Source organism: Pelodiscus sinensis, chromosome 4 (assembly GCF_049634645.1).
Source record: "Pelodiscus sinensis isolate JC-2024 chromosome 4, ASM4963464v1, whole genome shotgun sequence".
Taxonomy (NCBI): Eukaryota; Metazoa; Chordata; order Testudines; family Trionychidae; genus Pelodiscus; species Pelodiscus sinensis.
The window spans coordinates 21,918,785-21,943,852 of record NC_134714.1 but is presented as its reverse complement, the minus strand read 5'-3'; the positions used below and the strand labels follow the sequence as shown (position 1 = coordinate 21,943,852).

At 45.1% G+C, this 25,068-nt stretch overlaps 1 long non-coding RNA gene across 1 annotated transcript; it reads right to left on the bottom strand.

Moving 5' to 3' along the window:
- Positions 1-12,757: 12,757 nt before the first annotated feature.
- LOC142828955 (uncharacterized) lies at positions 12,758-17,877 on the bottom strand. Its single transcript, XR_012903136.1, has 3 exons — positions 17,722-17,877; positions 17,078-17,164; positions 12,758-13,076 (listed from the first exon to the last, which is right to left on the bottom strand). It is a non-coding gene; the product is annotated as an uncharacterized LOC142828955 (long non-coding RNA).
- Positions 17,878-25,068: the final 7,191 nt, after the last annotated feature.

Here is a 25,068-nt window from a genome sequence, read left to right as displayed (position 1 = left end):
CATTGTCCTGCATTTTGCTTCAATAGGAACCTGTCTTTTTCCTTAGTTAACTGTGATAAAGGGATGACTGCATGCCCCAGGTTTCTGCGTGAGCCTCTGTTTCTGCATTTCAGAAGCATTGGCAGTATCTTGTAACGCAAAACAAAGTGAGCACTTCTCTCATTTGAATCAGCAGTGTTCTATGTATTTTGTCTTGCGCTGCGGCAAAGAAAGCAAAATCAAGAAATCTCTCTTTGTCTTGCATGATAATTTCACATGATAGGCCACCCACCCCCATCTAGTTTTATTGTAAGACTGTGTATTACGTGTAAGTACCTGAGCATCAATGAATGAGCTATCTGTTGTCTACTGGGTCTTAGTTTACAGTGTCTTCAGCCACAATTTATGGTGTCATTGCTTTTTGATTCCAGCCAACTTCCCCTTCCCTGCCTCCCACTGCCCCTGGAAACTGAGAGAGCAAACTCTTCCTTGTAATGCCTCATCATGGCACATTGCTAATAATGATGAAAGAGGTAAGACTCTCACAGCCCCTGGAGACAAAGCAGCATGTCTGCAAAGTGCCTTTTCTTTGTCCACCTACCTGAACAATTGGAGTTGGGCCTATCTATTCGGGTTCTTATACTGCGCTCATCTCTGCAGTACCCCGGTAATCACGCAGCAATGTGCTTTGCATTGCTCTTTTGAGGGGGCATCATCCTGCTGGAGATCTGAAAACACCCACCCCTCCCCTGTTTCACTATTTTACCCGTCAGTGCTCAAGCTCCTGGGCAGGATCATCATTAGCCAAGAATAGTTAAGTGACCCTTCATTTACTCTAGAGATGTGGTAGCTATTTAGTGGCATGAGACTCGCTCGCCATTCTCCAGTGCAACACGTCCACAGCAATGTCAGTGCCTGCCAGCCTTCAGAGTAAGACCCCACGAACCGTTATATTCCCTGCTGACATCCAGCAGCACTAGCACTCAGCTATAGGTCTTTGAGTCTTATTTCCCAGAATAGGTTTTAATTACAGTTAGCAGGAAAGGTGAGGTTCACTCAGTCCTGCAAGGTGCTGAGCACACCTGAGAAGAGATTTCCAGTGCAAGCAACAGGTTCAGGCTCCGTGAAGAGGAGATCAATATCCTCATTTTACAGTGGGAGAAACTGAGGCACCAGACTGGGAAGGTCTGAGGTTACCTAGCAGCTGCTGGTTCCCATTCCATTGCGCTAGTCACTAGGCGCCACTGCCTAGAGCAGTTGGTTGGAAATTTTGTGTCAAAACCCAAATGTCTGTCAAAAAATTATCACAGTGTGTCAACGTTCCTCAGCATGTCTGATTTTTCATCAGCAAACTGAATGCTGATTTTAACAAAAAAAAAATCATCTTTAGAGATTTATGCCAAAATTTTCCACTGAAAATATTGTGCAAACTGAATTTTGTTTCCCAACAAAGTATTCTGTGGGAGGAAACCCCGTTTTCTAGCAAGCTCTGCCTAAGAGCAAGTCTGTAAGGAGTTGGTGCTGCTGGCCTTATCCCCCTGGCCCCAGACAGCCACAGGTTTTCCATAATACATTCCACTGACTCCAACCCAGATCTCTTTCCAGAACTCTTGCTTTCTTGGCTGGCAGTGCCCACAACTGCTGTTTATCTACCTGCTCAGTTAGCATGGGCTAGTTTTCTTTAGAAGCCATTTTTGTGCTTCATGCTGGAACAGTGTGCATTTTAAATGTCAGTAAACAAGCAGGCTCTGGGTTGCTGGTTTCCTCTTCCTTCTCAGACTGAGTGAAAAGAAGCTCTGAGCTCTTTAGCACTGGCTTTGTAGCATGTGGTGGAATGGCTCTTGTGCTTAGCCCTAGTGGACTTTGGCTAGGTTTTTGTTTGCTTGCTTGTTTTTGGACCATAGTAACACTGAATCAGAACCTGAAAAGGGATGAAATGGTCCTTTCAGCTCCTCCTGCAGCCAATGACAGTGTTTAGCACAAGATCAAACCCTGTATTCCTACCACACACAGACTCAGCTGAAGCAAATTTTTTCTGTATTTCGTCACTGCACCCAAGAGAAAATGTTTCCTTGGGGGAGCTGTGAGAAAAGCAGAGAGCCATTTAAAGGAGCCTCATGGCATTCATTCACACACACATGCTGCTAGATTAATGCATAGGCTAACTCTTCTATTGGGACTCTTGCAGCCCTGTTGCTGCATCATGATATTTACTTGATGTAGCCTTTTAAATCAGTGCAGAAGAGACAAGGAAGGATCCAAGAAGTAACATGCTGAATCCCAGGGAGAGAACAATATTAGGAAAGTTGTTTCCAGGGACAGAAGGTAGGGGTGGGCCCCAAAGCGACTGAACAGCTGAACTCTTTATTGGCTCGGATTCACGTCAGCTGGTGACAGGTGTGGTGTTGGGAAAGACTTGGATTAGAAATGGAATAGCAATCTGATAACTAGCACAGTGTAACTCGTGGAAGGGCAACTGCAGTGAGTAATGGTAATACTTTAGTGTTTTAAAGTGCAAATAGGGGCATATTAAAACTTCTGGGTCTGATCTGGCCAACCCTCCCTTGAGCAGGTCATTCTATTGGGCAAGATTCTTAAGACTGGGTGAGTTGCACTAGGAGCAGTTCCAGGGGGAAATGATACTTTTAAGATGCTTTGTTGGCCCCTGGATTCCTTGGCTGGTGGGGCTTAGTCCCATGCTTAACATGAGTCAACGCATGTTGAAAGATGTTCTTACATACACCCATGTGGTCACAGCTCCACACACTTGTTCCTCCAGCCAAGGATAGCTAGACCCAAAGGGTATATTAGGAGCCCTGCAGAGCCACAGAGATCCACTTCATAGTTGCAGGTATCTGCATCCGCGGAGGTGGATGCGGACATTCACAGCTCCTTTGTGTGGCTGTGGATGCAGATGTGGATACAGATTTTGTATCTAGAACCCAGCAAATTTGTGGCTATTTTATATCTGCGAGTTATCTGCATCCATGGATGACAGTGCGCGTATCCACCGCTCATCTTTGTGGATATATACGCAGATGTGGATACAGGACTCAAGGCATATTGTTGTATTGATTTTGAAGGAATATATGGTCCCAAAAGAAGTAAACATGACCGTCTTATTGTCCAAGATTAAACAGGGTTCAACCAGGTATGGGGTTCGGTACACAGTATTAAGTAAGGTTTTATTTCTTGTTTTTTTCCCCCCTCTAACTGGGGGGAGTTTTAAAAGGAAGTTCCTCTCCCATTTGACAGTTTTTAGATTACATTAACTGCTGTACTACTTGTCATTTTTAGGGAAAAGAGAAGTCAGTTGAGATGGGCTGGAGTTGTTGCTGAAGTCTGATTCCTTTTCCTACAAGACAAAACAAGAAAAACACACACACAGGAGGGGAGAGAAAAGAACAGCAAGGAGAGAAACTGCAGCTTCTGTTTCCAGTTTTATTCACAGCCTCACAGTCGGAAAAACTCCTGTAGGACCCCTGACAGGAGACACAGCTGTGTGGAAGGGCTGGGGGCAGTATAGCCGAATGGCTTCATGACTGGGAGGAGCTGCCTGCGCAGGGCACTGGTTTTCTGGGACTGATGCTACCACATTCTTCCCATTTGGCTGTTCCGGGAGAAGAGCTCTGTGGTTTAGCAGACACCAGTTGCTATTGGTAGATGAGATCGGCACCCCAGGGGCATAGCCATGGATGGGCTCCTCCAGTACGCTCACCTTGCTCTGCCCGGCGCTCTGGCCAGGGATCCGGGCCAGGAACTGGGGGCTTGCCACTCCCATCTTTGCCCTCCCATCTGACGCAGGAACCCAGCCAAGTGGAGCATCCACGGATAGACATTTGTGTCCACGCAGGACTCTGAGACCTGGAAACTTGTACCAACACAGGGCTGTGTAAGGCACTGCTGGTAGTTGCCATTTTCTGGCTTCATTCAGTCCTAGCGCAGTTTTGGGAAATACAAAGCCTTGGCCAGCTAAGCCAGACTTTGATGAAAGAGAAGGCAAAAGGTAAGATATAGGACAGAGAAGAAATAAGGGGGAAATAAGCAGGGGTAGGTTTGCCAACTGTCTAAACTCGAACACCTTTGCCCCACCCCTGACCTCCACTTTTCTGAGGCCCTGCCCCTGCCCTACTCCTGCTCACTCCATCCTCCCTCCCTAGGCTGCTTACTTTCCCCCACCCTCATTCACTTTCACTGGGATGGGGCAGAGGGTTGGGGTGTAGGAGGCAGTGTGGGTTCTGGGCTGGGGCTGAGAGTTTTGGAGTGTGAGAGGGGGCTCTGGGCTGAGCCTGGGGCATGAGTTTGGGTTGTAGGAGAGAGTGGAAGCTCTGGGAGAGAGGTTGGATGCAGTAGGAGGCTCAGGGCTGGGGCAGGGGACTGGGGTGTAGGAGGGGTTCAGATGAGGGGCCTGTGGGAGGCTCTGGATGGGGGCTTAACACTGGGATAATGTTCCCTGTAAGCTGTGTACTTAGGCAGCCTTCCAGGAGAAATTCAAATGCCACCTAGCTGATTAGCAAGAGCACCCACAGGCAGCATCATGTGTTTCTAATGGTGGTGCACATCTGCACATGCCTCAGTGAATGCAACAAAATTTATTCTGCACGTGGATGGGGAAATTAGAGTGAACAGTGGCCCGGTGGTTTCGGTGCCAGAGGGAGCAAGGGATGTGGGCTCCAGTTGGGTGGTGTTCACCTTGGGCCACTCCCAGTCAGCAGTGCAACGCTGTAGGCAGGCTTCCTGCCTATCCTGGCCACACGCCACTCCCGGAAGTAGCTGGCACATTCCTCCTTGCAGCTGTAGGTGGGGGTGGGGGAAGTGGCTCCATACCTGCCCCTGCCTGCAAAGGCAGCGTCCGCAGCTACCACTGGGCACAGTTACTGGCCAAGGGGATTGCTCTGGGTGGCGGCAGCATGCAGAAACCCTCTCTCCCCCTTGCCTGTGGGTCACAGGGAGGGATGTGTGGGCTGCTTCCCGGAGCAGCACAGCTCCAGGGGAATCTGTCTTAGCTCCACCACGCCTCCAGACTTGTAGCAGCCTATCTCCCAGTTTGGCTGCAGGAGTCCCTGACAAATCGAGCCAGATTCCGGGAGACTTGGGGTAAAACTGGGAATGTGGGCAACCCTAAGTAGGAGAGACATGAAAAGGAGACGTAAGGGAGGGTAACAGTCTCATATTCCAGTTGCTGATGGGGATTTAGCTTGAGCTGGTGGAGTTGGCAATGTTATTTGAATCCCTTTACTTGGCCTAAGATATGTCTATGCATATAGACAAGGTTTGTCAACAAAACGTATGTAGACATCCAAAAGTTGACAAAACAAAAATCCCCAGAGGGTATTCACACTTGCTCTCTCTGTGGACAGATCATGTTCACACTGGGGGTACCATCAACAGTGTGCGCAATGCCCTGTGGGTATGTATTCTACATTGCAATATTGTGGGAAGACAGAGTTGATCCCTGCGCTTCTTGGATTTCCTTCCGAGTTCTCGCACAGCAGTCTCAGCTGCTGGGAGCAGCATTATTAATGAGTGCTCCATGCTGAGGAATGTCAAAGTAACTCAGGAGCCTGCCCCCCTCGTTCTGCAGCAGCAGTCTGTCTGCTGCTGTGTTCCTAGTGCAGGGCAAAACAGGAGCACTCACTCAGCTGTCAGATACTTTCCCAGCTTTGAAAGAGGGAGGGGACGCATTCCTGCAAGGCAGCAGTGATCAAAACACTGAGCACAGCCATCAGAGCAGGCATGATGGGATACTGGCGGACAAACAGCAGAGTCAACAATAGAGGGAGAACAAAAGAAAAAAGTCTCTCCCAGGGGAGAAAGTTTTTGTTCCCAAAACTGGATGTTTTTCCCAACAAAAGTTACATTGCACTGTAAACGCTCTCACTGTTTTGAGGAAAAATTTCGATTACGACAATGAAGGCCCAAAGGTTTCAAGGAAGATTTTGGGATTCCCAGGGATAGTGTGGGTGGCAGCCATGATATTAAAGCTTGCTGCTGCAGTTGATGGCAGACAGCTTCTTCTGCACATTTTTCACTAGAAGTTTGTTTTCTAAAAGAACCCTAAGAGGGAATGAAAGATGGAATAACGCAACCCTATTGTTTACCCTATTGTTTATTGTTTACAAATAATACCTAATATCCAACCCACCAATTTTTGTTATTAATTTTTATTCCCACACTTTTCTTTTTTATCAGCCATGATTTGAACGCTGTCTTTGAATTATATTAGTAGGTCTTTTTGTTCGTATTAATTCAGAGTTTTTGTTTTCCTTTTGCACCTTTTCCCATTAGCATTTATTATTATTATAGGCTATTGTGAGACTTTATGAACTTTTACTCAGGCCTTGTCTACACTGGCAAGTTGCAGCACAATAAATCAGCTCCCAGTGCTGTAACTCCAAATTGGCCAGCCACTTAATGCGCACAAACTTTGCAGTTGCTATGCTCTAGGAAAACCACCTCAGTGAGAGATGTAGAGCTTTCTGCATAGTGGCTACAGCACTTTAGTGCCAGTGTGGATGCCCTTGTGTTTTTCAGCACTGTGACTGACCTCCGGTACCTGTTCCATAATGCTTGTTTTTGCCTCTCTGGTCACTGGTTTTAACTCTACTGTCCTGCCCCCACATGACTGGCCCTCAGACCCACCCTTTATATTCCTCGGGAATTTGGAAAATCCTCTTCCTGTTTGCTTGGCTGTGTGTGGTGTACTCTCAGCACATTTTCCTGAGTGACCATGTCTGCTCCACATACCAGGCGACCCCCTACTTGGAGCAATGCTGAGGTGCTGGACTTCATCAGGGTATGAGGAAAGGAAGCTGACCAGTTCCAGCTGCCTACCAGCCATAGGAATTATGATACTTATGGGCAGATATCAAGATTCATGACCAGGAAGCACTGAGGAACAGGGTCAAAGTGAAAGAGCTGCAGAACGCCTACCACAAGGTGCGGGAGGCAAACTGCTACTCTGGTGCACCCATGACCTGCCAGTTCTACAGAGAGCTGGACGCCAGAGCCATCCCATCCATAACACGGTTCAGGGCAGCCACCCCAGGCTTTGCCCATGGCGGTTGCCTCAACCATTCTATGAGCGGGACCTTGGGAATTACTGAGGGATTGGCATGGAGTGGGAGCAGGGGTTGCCCCCCAACACTCACCATGGCAGCAGGAGCTAGAGCAACCCAATAGTCTGCGCCATTCTGCCTTCTTTTGGCGGTTGTGCTCTGCTTCACTGCGGTAGCAGGAAGCAGCATGTCCCATCCCCAGAGCACTCTGTTTCCTGCCATCACAGTGAGGCAGAGCACAGCTGGCTGGGAGAGGGCAGGAGGGCAGAGTGAAGCAGGCTGCCGGGTGCTCCAGGTCCCATTGCTGCGATGCGTGCAGCGGGAGGGGCGGTTGACCGTGGCTGCCACACTATGACAGGCCCCCTGCTAATCTCTGGCTCATGTTGCTCAGGGAAGGGGCCAAGGAGCAGGGGTGGGAAATGGTGGAACAGAGGAGGGGCAGAGGCAGGGCTTAGGGAAGGGCTAGAGTGGGGGTGGGACAGAGCAGGAACAAGGCCTGTGGCAGCGGGGTTGCCCTGGGCCCTGCTCCTGGGGGTACTGGGAAGAGTTGTCCTCCTCCCCAGACTCCACTAGGGACAGCCCTGCTGGATGTGATACCTGGTGGTGAACCCATCTTCACTGTGAAGACCCTCATGGACACTTGTGGGGCTGTGTCAGCCAAGAGTGGGCCAAGCTAGGAGAAGAACAACGTGGACGAGGATGCTGAGCAGGAGGCAGACCCAGAGCCAGAGGAAGACTTTCTCCAACACACACACACATTTCCCTGCCCCTGTGAGTACTCACCATTTTGGGGGTCTTGTAGCTTACGTGCACTTGCCTTGGGACAGCCAATTCGTGATAGGTGTGTGAATAGTGCTTGTGTTTAAAAACAGTCATGTCAGGATGCTATCAAGTGATAACAATGATGCCTCAGTAAAACATTGTATTTTGCTTCACGGTTATAACCTTGGGATCCCAGCCTGCCTTGCTATCGCCATCAGAATGGCTGCACAGAATTAGCAAGTGGCCTCAAAAAACTAGAGAGGATCTGCTGGTTGATGTCATGCTGTAGTCTGCTGCTGAAAAGAAAGAACTGAAGGACTGGTGGGCGAGGTTCCCTCTAAGCAGCACAGCCCTGCAGCTGCTTAATCAGCCCCGCCCAGCCAGAGGCTCTGGGCTCTGTGCACAGAGTTGCCTGACTGGGCAGGCTGATTAAGAAGCTATGGAGCTGTGCTGCTGCACCGCTTAGAAGGAACCTTGCTGGTGGGACACTGAGTGGAGGGAACAGAAGGAGAATGCAGAGTGCTGGAATGAAGCCAGGGAGCAGCTCTTCAACCTTACAGTGCACCAAGTGAATATGGTGGAGACACTTCTAACACTGCAGATGGAGCAATTCTGTGTCCACTTCCCGTCGCTGTAATGACGCAGAGCAGCAGGCTGGGAGAGGGAAGTGGGGTGGAGCGGAATAGGATTCTGGGTGTTTCAGCTCCCACTACTGTAATGAGTGAGTGTGTGTGTGTGGGGGGGTGACTTCTGCTGCTGCCCTGTGCCAGGATCCCTGGTAATCTCCAGCACGTTGTTTGGGCAAGGGGGCAAGGAGGCAGAGCAGGGGCAGGGGGAGGGTGGATCTTGTGCATTTCAAAGGGAGAGAGACAGCAGGATAGTAAGCGCCCCTCCCTTATCGACTAATTGAGTAGTCGACGGAAATTCCATTGACTACTCAATTAGCTGATGCATCAAAATTTAACATCCCTAATGCTCATAGCCGCATGCTGTAGCCTCCATAACATTTATGAAGGGAAATGTGAAAGCTTCACTCAGGGCTGGACCACTGAGGCTTAGCACCTGGTGGTTGAGTTTGAACAGCCAGAGAGCAAGGCTATTAGAGGGGCCTGGTGTGAGGCTATAAAAATCAGGGATACTGTCAAGGCTGCTCTCCACTCTGGCATGTCAACTGCAGAAGGTGGGGGCCTACAAAAGACTTTAAAATTCCTTGCCACTAAAAGGCTTGTATTAAAACTCCCCACTCATGCTGTTTTCCCACTGCCCTCTGCCTCTCCTACCCCCCGCAGAGACTTGAGGGGGAACCAGCTCCTGCTCTCCCCCCTCTTGCTGCCTCTCTGTGATAGAAGTGGTGGGGTGGGGGAGCAACTAGTTGAGTTCCTATTGGACGACCCAATAAGCATTTGCTTATCAGATAGTTGACTAGTTGCTTACATCCCCAATGAGCAGAGGAATGTTATCATCGGCCCGGTCCAGCCTCCCACACACACATCACCAGGGAGCCTTTAAATGGCCAAAAGCACACCCCACAATCATTCTACAGTGCAATCACCACACACTTCTCCACAAGCAGGGCAGCTCTCATTCTCATGTCCTTGTTTCCCACGCTCAAAAGTGGAGTTCCACCATGGTTAGCACCTCTATGAATGCCACAAGACAGCACATGTCATAGCTACTGTGCATGGCAAGATCACTGTTGGACTCCTCTTCTTCACTTTGTAGTTTAAGGAATAACTTGACTGCCATTTGTGACATGTTAGTGAGACCTATCAGCATTTTCTTCAACTGTTCAAGGTCCATTCCCACAGATAGAGGAGGCAGAGCACGCGGCACAAAAGCCATTGGAAGATAGGGCCAAATGCAGATGGAAGCACAGGGGTCGCCAGGATGCATCATGGGGTATTGGGAGAGGACCCCGGTTGCCCTGCAACTCACCCTTCACCATCTTACAAGCCTCAGCTTTAAAAGAGGAAAAGGTGCTCTGTGGGATAGCTGCCCACAGTGCACGGCTCCAAATGCCACAAGTGCGGCCACACTACAGCTCTGGCAGCTGACGGTGTGAATACATGACAGCAGTTTCTCTGCCGGGCATTGTGAGCAGTGCTGTAACTGCTAATGCTTTACACCTGCCAGTGTAAACATAGCTGCTTCACTTTTCCCTCTGGAATTCGCAATTAGGGTACATTTGTAAACCCAATTATTACCATGTAATCCCCTTCTTTTACAAACCAATGTATGCTAGGATTGGGCAGTGGTCCATAATATTACAATTGTTAAAATAAAAACTGTATTTGAATTTAGGCACATAAAAGCAAAGTCAGAGAAAATTGCATTTGATTATATTTTAAGGTTTGCACATTTTTTATTTTTAAAGTGTGATTTACAAATTTTATATGATTAGATGTTACAAAAATTGCAGTTAAGTCTTCTAAGAACCTAGAATTGTCTCTATTTGCTGCTAAAACAAACCCTGAGCTGTCACTGTTATACACTTGTAAGATGTTTAAAAATGAACCAGCTTTTATTACCTTTTTGGCTGCAGGCCCAGAATGGGTAAAGATAGAAAAAACCCTTTACCCTTCTTTTTGCCATTCATACATTTGCACAAACAGTGACAATTTTACACACTAGTGGCAAAATTTGCTTACTTGGAGAATTTTTTAGCCTGGATGGCATTTTTACCCCATAAATGTGGGAGGGGGAAGCGGGTATTTATTTTTTATAAAGAAGTGATAAGATGATCTTCCTTTGAAAGCACTTTTGTATTGATGAGCCATTTTCAGTCCCCCAAAAGCAATAAATTTTTCCAGGCATTTTTAGTCTCTTAGGGTATGTCTAGACTACATGGCTCTGTCGCCAGAGTCATGTAGATTAGTTTACTAGACATACCCAAATGAAGCGGCAATTTAAACAATCACCGCTTCATTTAAATTAAAATGGCTGCCACACTGAGCCGATCAGCTGTTTGTCGGCTCAGCGCACTAGTCTGGACGCTCCGCGGTTGACATCAAAGGCATTTGTCGTCCGCCCCATTATGTGTCATGGGATGAGGATGCCAAAAATGTAATATTAATTTTGATATATTACATGGGCCTAAAGAGTCAAACATGGTAACACGATCCTTTTACTGTCCAGTACTAAAAGTAGGGTTGCCAGATGTCTGGTATTGACCCAGACAGTCTGGTATTTTCGCCTCTTGTCTGGTAAAAAAAATTCAGAAAATACCGGACACCTAAAATGTCCGGTATTTTCTGATTTTTTTTTCCCTGCCAGGAGGCAAAAATACCAGACACCTAGCAACCCTATGACACACGCAGCAACAGGCCCAGCCCCCGGGACCCTCCGGATCCCCCGCCAGGTTTCCCCCCCAGATCTCCTGCACACCCCGCTTCCCTGGTTCCACAGGGCTTGTCGCGGGAGCAGAAAAACAAGATGGCCACCAGCAAAAAGCCTCTTCTTAAAGGGAGCATGCTGGTTTTTTTATTATTTTATTTATTTATTTTTTTGCTTAGTAACTGCTGTTGGGGTCCTTTTTTTTCAATAATTTGGTCTCCCCCTTTTTTTCACTCAACAGAATTTTTTTCCCGATTTTTTTTTTTGGGGGGGGCAGTCAGTGTTTTGCGTTAAACCATCTGGCAACCGTATTAAACAGTGTTAAACAAGATTCAGGGTTAAGCAGATATAGATCTCAGCTTGCTTAGTACCTCGGGAAATACACCACAAACAATCTTTTAAATCTTTTAAAGATACAGAAAAGAAGGAAAAACAGATAAAGCATTTGAAGTGTAAAGTACCAAGTCAGGCTTTTGTTTAACAACATTCCTTGTTTACTTTTCCCCATCTGGAGAGTTTTCAAAAAAAACCTGTTATCTGACAGTCTTTTAGTTGATATTAAAGATAATTATTGTCCTTCTTGGGGCTGTGACAGAGTGCTAATTGTAGCACTCTGGTCACTTAGATCAGTGGTCTCCAAAGTGGGGTGCGCACACCCCAGGGGGTGTGCAAGATGCTCCATTGGGGTGCGGGAAGAAAATTCCCCGGCGCCGGCCATGTATGGGGCATAGTGGAGCCGTGGGAGGTGGGGCCAAGGGAGCGCATGCGTGGCATGCTCAAACGTTGCGAAACAGCTGAGAGGGGAGACACCTGGGCGTGGCGTGACGTCATGGCCTGGGGCTTTAAAACCACCCTGCCCAGCATTGCACCGCATGGCCCAGCACGTGGTCTGGAGCCCCAGAAGCAGCTGGGGCCAGGGCTGCAAGGACTTATGGGGCCCGATCACAGACTCCAGTCCCACAAATTGGAAGGCAGAAGGTGTGTGGGGGAGGAAGGGGAAAGGGCTTGTGCTGAAGGGAGGAGAGGAGAAGGGCAGGTCAGGAGAAGAAAGGGGAATGCACCAAGGGACAGGGTGGAAGAAAGACAAATGTCTTAGGAGAGGGGATGAGGAGGGGTAGCTCACATGATCAGAGTGGGACTACTGGAGGAGTGGGCACAGAGGGGAGAGAAGGGCTGGTGGAGGGGGTCAGGTCGCAGGAGAGCTGAGAGCAGTGAGAAGGGCAGGAGTCAGGACAGAAGAGGAAAGTGAGGAGTTGGGGGGCAGCAGGCATTAGGGGAGCTGATGGAGCAAGGGAAGGAGACATGGCAGCAAAGGGAAAAGGTAGAGGTTTATAAAATGTTTATTAATAACTTGGGTGCCACAGTGGCACATCCAAACAAGGCCCATGAACTCAGTACTGGTGCACAACATAAAATTCATTCTGCTCATGGGAGGAAAATAATTAAGCATATTTAATCACACTGCTATCACTAAAAATATTATTATTATTAATATTTTTTTAGTGAGAGCAAAAAGCACATGTCTGTACCGTTAATGAATAAAATAAAATAAAAAAATTATTTTAAAAATATTGTTTATTTCATCTTTATCTCATCCTTTCTTAATTTCTATTTTTTGTGTATGTTTTATAATGTACATAATATATTAGTACAGTAGTACATGTATATAATTTATAAATAAATAAATATACATATATTGGGGGTGCATGCTCAAAAATTTTTTATTGATGGGGGTGTGCAATCAAAAAAGTTTGGAGACCACTGACTTGGATAACTGCATAACAGAGAAGATTACAGACTAAGCTGGTGGCCATTAACTTGTTATGGAGGAGATTGTTGATGATTGGGCTAATGAGCTCAGTAAGGGAAGACATAGCTGGACATGGTAGAGCAAGTTGGGTAGATGGTGATTCTTGACATGTGCTTGTACTGTGTTCCACTATTCTGGAAATATAAAGATTAAAGTCACATGAGGAAAAGAAATGGATTTATGTAGACTGAGAGTAAGAATCTACCCAAATGGACCATTCTGAGTGGCATAGTGAGTAACTAAGGAAACACTCTGGCATAGGGGAAACATGAAGTTATCTGAAAGGGGCTGAAGCTGCTGTTCTTGATGTCTGTGTGTGTTTCTTAAAATATAAAACAAGGCAAATACACGTAAGGGGGTGTGAAAGAAAACAATCCAGCTTCTGCATTTTATTTGTAACTTTGTTGTGAGACAACTATGTGTATGGCACACAGTTTTGGTAGCCACTCTTAGACCTGGCAACTTGTACCAACACTGAGCTGTTTGGGGCATTGCTAAGAACTGCCTCTTTCTGGTTGCAGTTTTGCAAAACATGACATTCTTGGGTGGCTAAGCCAGCCTCTTCTTGAACAGAAGGTGAAAGAACAGAGAGAGATGCAAAAGTTCATGAAAGGGTGGTTGGAATTAAGTTGGTGGAAGTGGTTATGCTATTTGGGTTTCTTTCTTTGGCTTGTCCTGGTCTGTATATCTCTCAAGATTAGCCGCATGAAGGCCCAGTGCTGTTGTGGTAGTTTTTGGAGTCCCAAGAGAATGGAGGTGTGGCAGTCATGAGCATAAAGCTAGTTGTAGTGGTCAGACAGCTGCTGCTGCTGCTAATTTTCCTCCAACAATCTCTGTTTCTTATGAACTGCAGAAGGGAGCGGAATAGCCCATACCCTCATTATTTTGTTTACTGGTAAGACTTTATATCTGGCAATTTTGCTGTATTGATTTTTCCATCCCACACATTTCTTGTCTATTCAGCATGATTTTAACACAATTCTTGAATTATATTAGTAGGTCTTTTTGTTCTTATTAATTCCGTTTTTGTGTTTTTGCACTTTTTCCCATGAACATTGATTGTTGTAGGTTATTGTGAGATTTTATGAACTTTTGCTCACTTTCAACAGCTGAGCTTAGAATTAGGGTAAACTCATAGACCCAGATACTATAATACATACCAGCCACACTTAGGCTATGTCTACACTGGTGGCTTCTTGTGCAAGAACATCTTGTGCAGGGGTTTTTGTGCAAGAAGTCTTGTGCAAGAAAATGTCCACACTGCCATGTGCGAGCTGTGCTTTTGTGCAAGAGCATCCATGGCAATGTGGACGCTCTCTTGTGCAAGAAAGCTCTGATGGCCATTTTAGCCATAGGGCTTTCTTGCACAAGAAATCCCTGCCGAGTGTCCACACTGCCCTCTTGCCCAAGAGCTCCTGTGCAAGAGGCCTTACACCTGTTAAAAAAGAACGTAGCGCTTGTGCAAGAAGTCCTCTCTTACCACACCGCAGTGCAAATTTCCTTGCGCAAGAGCGGGCGGGCAGTGTGGACGCTCTGTGGATTCTTGTGCAAGAACGGCCATACTTGCGCAAGAAGCCGTGAGTGTAGGCATAGCCCTAGGGTTGCCAGATGGTTTCAACAAAAATACTGGACACATTTGACATTTCATTACATCTTATGTAGAAAATACCAGACATTTATATTTTCTCATTTATATTTTCTCAATTTGTTTCCGGAACAGAATGCTCAAATACTGGACTGTCTGGTTCAAAACCAGACATCTGGCAACCCTAGCCACACCTCATTTCACCCAGAAATGCCCTTTGTGCCTACATTTGGAAATGAAGGGTGTGTGTGAGCCTCTATGCCACCTCTAGGCTCCCCTGGGGGTTATACTACAGACTTGTATCAATAAATATAGCCGCTTCTGTTGAAAATGCAGAGTAGAAATGCTGTCCCCCTGGCTAAGCTGCCAAGGAGCTTCTGTGTACTGTGTTCTCCTTCTGCATGCACAGCTGAAACAGAAATGCAACGGTCTTGCATCGGCATAAGCTGCAAGGTCAGCTCAGGTGGAGGGGGAGGCAGAGTATGTGATTTATGCTCACAAGTGGCTGTGCACAAAATGGCTGTGCTCCTATTTTGGGGAGCCAAAATGATTACACTTACAAAACTAAAGGTATGACCTGAAAACTTGGCCCTGTGTATGGTGTCTGTAACTCTAGCCCTTCCATCCCATTCATTCCCATTTCTCACCCCTTTCTCCTGAGGGCTTTCTCTTATGGAAAAATCCTATAGAATATTATATATTTTCTATATGCCTTTTGGTACATCCTTTGGATTGACATAGAAAATTATATCCCTGCTATGGGGTTATGGGGGTGGTTCAAAAAACTTACAGGAAGGTTAAGCATTTTTTCTTGTCTTCTATGGGTATTTAGTTGTGTGTTGATAGCATCCAGTTGGTTTTATTCCCTATTAAATTCATTCAGATGCTGCTTTGTACCCATTCATTTCCCAGTACAGTTATGTGGTTCTGTGCCCCCCCCCCACATATTGGTAAAGCATCCCTAACTAAGACTACATGTATAAGCTCCCATAAACCTTCATACTACACAAACAAATGTCTCAACTTTTCCCTGAAGAGGAAAGCCCGTCATTAACAAACTCTTGAACCTTCCCAAGTATTCCAGAGAAAATTCACAGAAGAGGGAACAACCCATCTTTCCATTCCAGTTTCCCCGATACTAAGCCTCTCCTTCCTCACAGTGTTTGCCCCTCTGGATTCTCCCTGCATATCTGTTGCTAAAATCCCCACTATGGTACAGATGTATTGTGTGGTATTGGCTGCGTTTTTCTTGAGATTAGAGATTACTGTGGCATGTGCAGCTACAACACTTCAGATGCCTTCACTTTCTATTGCTCTCTGCCAGAAATGTGAAAAAACTCCGCCGGTGTATTTATGAGGCAGCCATTTTGTTCACTGAGCTACTGCTTGTAGGAGGAGCAAGGCACTGTGCTCTAGTGAAGAGACTTTACCTTCATTTGTTTTTGATTTTCCTTATGCTAAAATAAGTCATTTTACACTGAATGTATAAGGTGGTTTTTTCATTTGGGGGCAAACTCAAACCAATGGCCATCTCTGCACTCTTGTCACCTGACGGGCTTTCTCTTATGGGAAAATCCCGTAGAATTAGTGATTTAAAATGCCTCTAGACATTGTAACATCCTTTAGATTGAAATAGAAAACTATGTCCCTGCTATGGAATTCCAGGGGTAGTTCAAAACCCTTAAGGAAGATTAAGCATTTTTTCTTGGCTTCTGTGGATATTTAATTTAGTTTCTATAGAACCCTGTTGGATTTACTCCTTATTAAATATATTCAGGCTTTTTTCAAGGGGTTGGAAGCTAGAATTCGGCTCATTCCCTCATCCTGAGAAAAATGTATATTTTTTCAGTGTAGAGAACTTTTATTTTAGATAAAGGAAAACAACAGAAAAACAAATATAAAATCTGTGTGTATATGAGAGACAAGGAGAACCAACACTACCACTATCACCACCACCTGTGGTATGGTGGGCTAGGACAGTGTAGCATGGGAAGGGAATTTGCACATTCACATGCTCTGTAGCATTGTGTATCTCAAATGGCAGCACAAAATGATTGTCCTAGGATTGCCCCTGTGAGAAACATCGAGGTGACATGAATAGGAATTTTCTGACTGAACAATTTTTCTATTTGTTGAAACTGAAATTGTTCACAGGAAAGGGTCAATTCTGGTGATTTTTTTTTTTATGGCAAACCTTTTAAAAAAGGGTTTTGAAATGCTCAGTGTCCTTATTCTGACATTTTTTGAAATGAGAAATTTGTTTCAAAATTTAGGCTAAATGCTGATAACTTTTATTTTATCCTAAAAGCCATTCAACTTTAATTTAGGAAAGTTTTGATAATCAAAACAGAATGCTTCAATTGATCCAAATCGAAATTATTTTTATTTGGGGATTTTCAGTTTTTAGATTTTGATGCTTTACCCCAATTCACAATGGGAAAATGTTCTGGTATTTCAAAACATGTTCATGAGATGGAATATTCACTTCCTTCCCAGTTCTAGTGAAGCCTTTTCTACATGAAAAACAGTACAGAGAGTACTATCTGTTACCTGACTCCAGATACCACACTTGTTTTTTTCATGTGACTGCACTGAATTCCCAAGGGGTCATATGTCCTCTTCCTTTCCTAGTTTTAACTAGAACCAATGAAAAGCATATTAATATGATTTAAATAATGAAAGCTGTTAGTACTGTAATTAATACTGAGTCTTAGTGAATTCATTCATTCCGGGATGTGTATATATACAATTCTCCTCCTTGGTCATGCTATCTTTGGGCTTGGAGCTGGATGCTGGACACAACAAGGACAAGAGGGTGAGTTAGGAAGACAGTAGAAGTCTTAACTCTGGAAATTCTTGCTATTGTTTCTTTCCCTTTCATGAGACTTCAGTAATATTGGCTGCTGTGCTGTATCCCATGCAGTACCAACAAGTGAGAGAGTCTGAAGGGGTCGCAAGAAATGTTCCCTCTAATTTTTCCATTCATGTGCAGAATAAATGTTATGTGCACCAAGGCATGTGCAGAGGTGCACTACCAGTAGAAACACATGCTGCCGGTAGCTATGAGTGCTTCGCTAATCAGCTGAGTGGCACCTGAATCTCTTCTGAGTGGCAAGTGAAAAAAGCCCTGTGCTCTGAGCACTGAGGGGAATATTGCTGAAAGCCTTCACTGGGAGAGATTTGTTGTTAATTACCTGAACTCTTTCCCTTAATTGAGGGATCCGCCTTGCTGAGGATTCTCTTGATTCTCATAGCCGCCCTCTGTGGACATATGCTCTGTGGAGTGATACACAGCACAGAGTGGGATTAGCTTCTTGAGCTGGGATGGGATTCAGTTCTTCTGCCAGTAGCCCACTCAGCAGAATGCTCGGACATGCCAGGAGACGGTAATGACAGGGGGCACAGAGAGGAAAAAGCTTGTGCACAGAGGGAGAGAGCAAAAATGACAGCAGGTCAAATAGAGAAAGGAACTTGGGTTATGGGGAGAGGGGGGAGAGGAGTGTGTGTACAAAGAGCCCAGGAGAATGGTGGAATACTTGTCAGTGGGGCTGTAAGAATAAAGCCTTTTACCATATGGCTACAGAAGGTCCTAAAGCTTTTTGTCTGCAGCCATATTAGGAGAGTGGCAGCCATTAGCTAAGAAGCAGTAAATTGCATCCTCACAGTCCATCTAAATTACACTCAAACAATGTAATATTGGTTTGTTAAAAAGAAGATTCTGTCCTAATAGCACCCACTATCACCAGTTCAAGAAACAGATGTTAGATGGTTAAAGGAAATTTAGTTTGACAGCATTCTGTCGGGCAAGAAATCACTTATCAATAGTTGTGCTTGCAAAATCCTTACTTCTTTATTGTTTTGTCTTTATTTCTACACTACAGATTGAAGCTGCTGCTGTTGATCTTCCAGGGTTTGAAATAGCGGTTTAGTTAAGACACTAATTCAAAGTGAGAGGGGCGCTCCGGTTGATGCCAGTAACCTTGCTTTCAGGAGGAATAAGGGAAGTTGAAGGGAGGGCATTCTTCCTTTGACTTCCTGCAGTGTAGACAGCACCAAAAGCTGAGTTAAGCTACTTTGACTTCAGGTACACGATTAATGTAGCTGAAATTGCATATCTTAATTTGACTTTGTCCCGTAAATGGTTTCCACTTCTCTATTTTGTCCATATGATCTCTGTCTGGTTCTTCAATAGTTTCTGTTACATAATTAATTTTGCTGGGTATAAATTAATTAAGGTTGTAGGATATGATTGGTTATGGAATTGTTTTACAATGTTAGATTTGGTTAGTACATTTTTAGCAAAATGTTTGGATAAGGTATAGCTAAGCAGGTTTCACTATATAAAAAAGGAGACCAGTAGAAAGAACAAAAGAATAAGAGGAAAGACATGGAAGAAGAGAAGAAATCACCTTTAAGACACTGCCTAAGATGAAAGCTGCTAAGAATCCTCTACATGACTGTGATGCACAGCAACCAGAATGCAGATGAGACCAGAGGCAACCTGTTTGGGGCAGCATCAGCTATATCACACACACCCCAGCCAGGGGAAGGGCCAGAATAATAACCTTGTTCCCCAAATTCTGCCTCGCCCCATCCCTCCCCTCACATACTCCACCCCCCCCCCCGCTGCCCTGCCTCTTCCTCTTCCTCTTCCTCTTTCTCTGGCAGTGCCACACCACTTCCAACGAGTGCGAGGATGGTCTTGACCTCCCCCAGAATAGCGCAGTGTGAGAGCAGCACAAACTAGCGCATGGCCTTGAACCCCAAGAAGTGGGTAATGGTAGGTGCCCCCCAAGTGTGCAAAGAGAATTTTGTCTGATTAATAGGGAGAGACTGGGTGAAGGGAAAGCAACCCGAAATAGGTGGGATAGAAATGGAAGGCCCAGGAGGGGCAAAAAGGGGGTTGGTGTGGGAGAGAGGAGAGAATGTGGAAGTGAGAGAGAATGAGTTGATGATCGAGGAGGAGTTGAAAGAAGAAAGTAAGGGAGAAACAGTAGTCAAGACAGAAATACATGAGAAGTCTGAGTGTAAAGGGAGAGCAAGTGGGGGTGGGGAAGAGAGGCTGAATGTGAGGACACAGGTAGGGAGAAAAGAGTGAATGTCTTGAAAGAGGAAAGTGAGATTTTATGGAAGATAAAATTGCCAACTTGGAAATATGAAAAATGTCTGGAATGGTCGACCAGGGGGCCACTCAGGGAAGGATGAACAGAACCCCTCTCTGCCCTAGGTGCAGAGGTGACGGGGCTGTGCGTATCTATTAGAGGCAGTAGCATGGGGCTGGAGAGGGAGCACTGGCTCCCACCATCCCTCCCCTTGCTGCCTCTGATACAGAGGTCCATCTATCCCAGGATCCTGTCTGCCGACAGTGCCCAATGCTAGATGCCTCAGAGGGGAAGAACACAACAGGCAATCTTCATGTGATCCCTCCCCTGTCATCCATTTCCAGATGAACAGAGGCCAGGGACATTCCTACACATCCTAGCTAATAGCCATTGATGGACCTAACCTCCATGAATCTATCTAGCTCTTTTTTGAACCCTGCTAAAGTCCTAGTCTTCACTACATCCTCTGGCAAGGAGTTCCACCAGTTGACTGTGTGCTGAGTGAAGAAAAACTTCCTTTTGTTTGTTTTAAACCTGCTGCCTGTTAATTTAATTTGGAGACCCCTAGTTCTTATATTTTGGGAATAAGGAAATAACTTTGCCTTATTCACTTTTTCCATACCAGTCATGATTTTATAGGCTTCTATCATATACCCCCTTAGTATCCTCTTTTGTAAGATGAAAAGTCCAAGTCTTTTTAATCTTTCTTCATATGGGACCCATTCCAAACCCCTAATCATTTTTGTTGCTCATTTTTTAACCTTTTCCAATGCTAATATTCAGGGCTTGACAAATAATACAATCTACTCGCCCATGGTGAGTAGATTGTAACCCGGAAGAGGAGGGTTCGGGCGAGCTGCGCATGCGCAGATCGCCAGACTGCACAGCTGGCGAGCGGGGCTCACCGTGGTTCGGCGAGCCCTGCTAATATATCTTTTTTGAGATGAGGCGACCATATCTGTACATGGTATTCAAGATATGGTCATACCAGGGTTTTATACAGAGGCAATAAGATATTCTCTGTCTTATTCTCTATCCCTTTTTTAATGATTCCTAACATTCTATTTATTTTTTTAACTGCCACTGCACACTGAGTGGATGTTTTCAGAAAACTGTCCACAATGACTGCAAGATCTCCCTTTTGAGTAGTTGTAGCCAAATTAGTCACCATCATATTGTATGTATCGTTGGGATTATTTTTTTCCAATGTGTATTACTTTACATTGATCAACATTACATTTCATTTGCCATTTTGTTGCACAGTCACTTAGTTTGGTGAGATCTTTTTGAAGCTCTTCACAGTCTGTTTTGGTCTTAACTAGCTTGAGCAGTTTGGTATCATCTGCAAATTTTGCCACCTCACTGTTTACTCCTTTCTCTAGATCATTTATAAATATGTTAAAAAGGATGGGTCCGAGGACAGACCCTTGGGGGGCCCCCCGCTAATTACCTCTCTCCATTCTGAAAACTTACCATTTATTCCTACCCCTTGTTTCCTGTCCTTTAACCAGTTATCAATCCTAAGCTTATAGTTATCTGCACATTGACATCCCTAAATGTTAATTGTGTAGTTGTCTGCACATTGACATCCCTAAATGGCATTGATGTTACTTTGCAGTTACACACATTCACATGTGAATAGGACTAAGGCTTAGCCCTGCAAAGAGAGAACCACATCTTTCTTGAATGCTAGAATTGTACTTCGTAACAGCAGTGAGCATTGGCTGACAAGGCCTGCTTCTTATGTCCTTACATAAGTGACTCTTTTAGTGGACGAACACTAACAAGGACACTGCATGTACTCTTATGTCCCACACCAAAAAGCACAAGCTTTGCATTTACACCTGCTGTGAAACTTTTGTACCCTATCCCATCTCAGATGCACAAGTATAAAAGACCCCCTCAGTCTGCTAATCTATACCTGACTTAGAACAGGGGCCTGCATAATCTAGTGGTGATTCTGCTATTTTAACTTGGCTTTTCCTAGTAATATTCTAACTAGCTATTGACAGAACCGATCCACAGGTGTATGCTGCTGATGTGTTCTAGCGCTTGTGCTGACAGCATAATAGAACAGTTTTGCATAATATTCTTATGACACATTGAGCATTATATCATACGACAGCCGCTCTGGAGCCCAGCCTCTGCTGGCAGGTTGAAAGGCTGTATACAAGTTTATCTACTTCGTTATAAATCTTGCAAACAAAGCAGGGGGGTGGGGACGGGTTCTGCAAAGGAGCAGATCACACATCTTTAGCAAGTGCTGTGCTACCAGTTCTTCTATAGGGACACAACTGCAGGTCCATTGAGACAAGAAGAGGATTCTTCTAGCCCTCAATGTTTTCCTGTTTTTTTTTCCTCTAGCTTTTGGCTGTGGTCTCTCAGCACTTTTCCCCAGCTGACAGAGGTGGGTGGATGAATGAATGACCATCCTTGAGGTAACTTTCTGTGCCAGTCTTTTGCAAACATAGTTGCACACAACTATCATGTATAAAGTGCTGGATAGTGCTGCATTCATCAGTAGGCATGGGCATAGATGATGGTGGGATTTTGTGTTTTTGTTTGAGGGGCCTGAGGACAAAGGAAATACTGAGTTTGGAATAGAAGTTTATCTCCTTTTCATTAGAAATGGACAAATTTAGTCATGGTGCAAAATTACTCATTAAAGCCTTTCTCTTTTAAACCTAACAAAAGAGTACCTTACAAATCTGAAAGTTTTAAACAATCTTCATTCTGAATTTCTTTAAATGAATGCTTCTGCAACATTTGTAAACTGTAAGGCTATGTCTCCACTGCAGGCTTCTTGTGCAAGAAGCATTTTGCACAAGAGTTTTTGTGCAAAAACCTCTTGCGCAAGAGAGCATCCACACCTCAAAGCACATTGCAAAAGCGATGTGCTTTTGTGCAAGAGAGCGTCCACACTGCATGGATGCTCTTGCGCAAGAAAGCTCTGATGGTCATTCAAAGAATGGCCATCAGAGCACCTATGCTTTTTCCCTTTCTTGCGCAAGAAATCCCTCTGGAATGTCCATACTTGCCTTTTTGTGCAATAGCTGTAGTGCAAAAGGGAGTTATGCCTCGTAGAAGGAGGTTAAAAGCCCTCTGGTAAAAGCCCTCTGTTCTGCCGTTTTACTGCTGATTTACTTGCACAAAAGTGCATTTGAGGTGTGGACGCTCCGCAGGTTTTTGCGCAAAACCAGCCATTTTTGTGCAAAAACCTTGAAGTGTAGACATAGCGTAAGTCATCACTTTTGTCCTTGTGTAGATGTGAAAGTCATAAGTTGATCTGTGATTGTTCCATTGAGGATTAATGCCTTATTTTACTATGACCTGCAGCACTGAAACTGTGCTCACTTGTAGCATTGGGTGCTAATGCCACCACAATCATTTTTATGAACGTCATTACTTTGGAAAAGTTTGGCTTGACTCAACAAACAACTTCAACAGTTTTTCTGGAAGCTGCCAGTTGTTGATCTCAGATTTCAGTGCAACAGTGTTTTTAATTACTGCCTCCACTGCAGGTCAGCTGATGGAGGATGGGGAAGGGCAAAGGAGACAGTTGCCCTGGGGCCTGGCAATTCAAAGGGGTCCAAGGCTTTGGCTGCCACTGGGCAGGCAACCAGAAGCCCTGGCTCCTTTGAATCACAGCCAGAGAGCTGGAGCACTGAGGGCTGGAGACGGGTGGGGCGGGGCATGGTGGGGCTGCAGCTCAGGTAGTGCTGAGGGCTGGCTTTCCCCCAGGGCCTGTGGTGGCTGTTGGCTTCACTGACATAGTGATGCACTGTACATGAACTCTGCATGAACATTCATGTCATAATCCACATGACGTGATGTAAGGTTTCATCTCCCTTCACACTTTAGAAATGTTCTCAGAAATATCCCTTGTGAGATTAAGCCACGATTTCCATCATCTCATTTTGAATAATTGGACTTACAACTTCTTGTCTCATAACTGAGCATTCATAGAATCATAGAATCATAGAATAATAGGACTGGAAGGGACCTCGAGAGGTCATCGAGTCCAGCCCCCCACCCTCAAGGCAGGACCAAGCTCCGTCTACACCATCCCTGACAGATGTCTATCTAACCTGTTCTTAAATATCTCCAGAGAGGGAGATTCCACCACCTCCCTTGGCAATTTATTCCAATATTTGACCACCCTGACAGTTAGGAATTTTTTCCTAATGTCCAATCTAAACCTCCCCTGCTGCACTTTAAGCCCATTACTCCTTGTCCTGTCCTCAGAAACCAAGAGGAACAAATTTTCTCCTTCCTCTTTGTGACACCCTTTTAGATATTTGAAAACCGCTATCATGTCCCCCCTTAATCTTCTTTTTTCCAAACTAAACAAGCCCAGTTCATGAAGCCTGGCTTCATAAGTCATGTTCTCTAGACCTTTAATCATTCTTGTCACTCTTCTCCGTACCCTTTCCAATTTCTCCACATCTTTCTTGAAATGTGGCACCCAGAACTGGACACAGTACTCCAGCTGAGGCCTAACTAGTGCAGAGTAGAGCGGCAGAATGACTTCACGAGTTTTGCTTACAACACACCTGTTGATGCAACCTAGAATCATATTTGCTTTTTTTGCAACAGCATCACACCGTTGACTCATATTCAACTTGTGGTCCACTATGACCCCTAGATCCCTTTCCGCCATGCTCCTTCCTAGACAGTCCCTTCCCATCTTGTATGTATGGAACTGATTGTTCCTTCCTAAGTGGAGCACTTTGCATTTCTCTTTATTAAACCTCATCCTGTTTACCTCTGACCATTTCTCTAACTTGCTAAGGTCATTTTGAATTATGTCCCTATCCTCCAAAGAAGTTGCAACCCCACCCAGTTTGGTATCATCTGCAAACTTAATAAGCGTACTCTCTATCCCAATATCTACATCATTGATGAAGATATTGAACAGTACGGGTCCCAAAACAGACCCTTGCGGAACTCCACTTGTTATCCCTTTCCAGCAGGATTTAGCACCGTTAACAACAACTCTCTGACTACGGTTATCCAGCCAATTATGCACCCACCTTATCGTGGCCCTATCTAAGTTATATTTGCCTAGTTTATCAATAAGAATATCATGCGAGACCGTATCAAATGCCTTACTAAAGTCTAGGTATATGACATCCACCACTTCTCCCTTATCCACAAGGCTCGTTATCCTATCAAAGAAAGCTATCAGATTAGTTTGGCATGACTTGTTCTTCACAAACCCATGCTGGCTATTCCCTATCACTTTATTACCTTCCAAGTGTTTGCATATGATTTCCTTAATTACCTGCTCCATTATCTTCCCTGGGACAGATGTTAAACTGACTCCATTTCTCATACTCCTTTGATCAGTCCAAGGGCTAGGTCGCTAGATCCTGATTTTCATGTTACTTGTTGGCTAGAAGTGTTGGCCTGCGTCATGTGGGGAGTAAGAAAGAGATG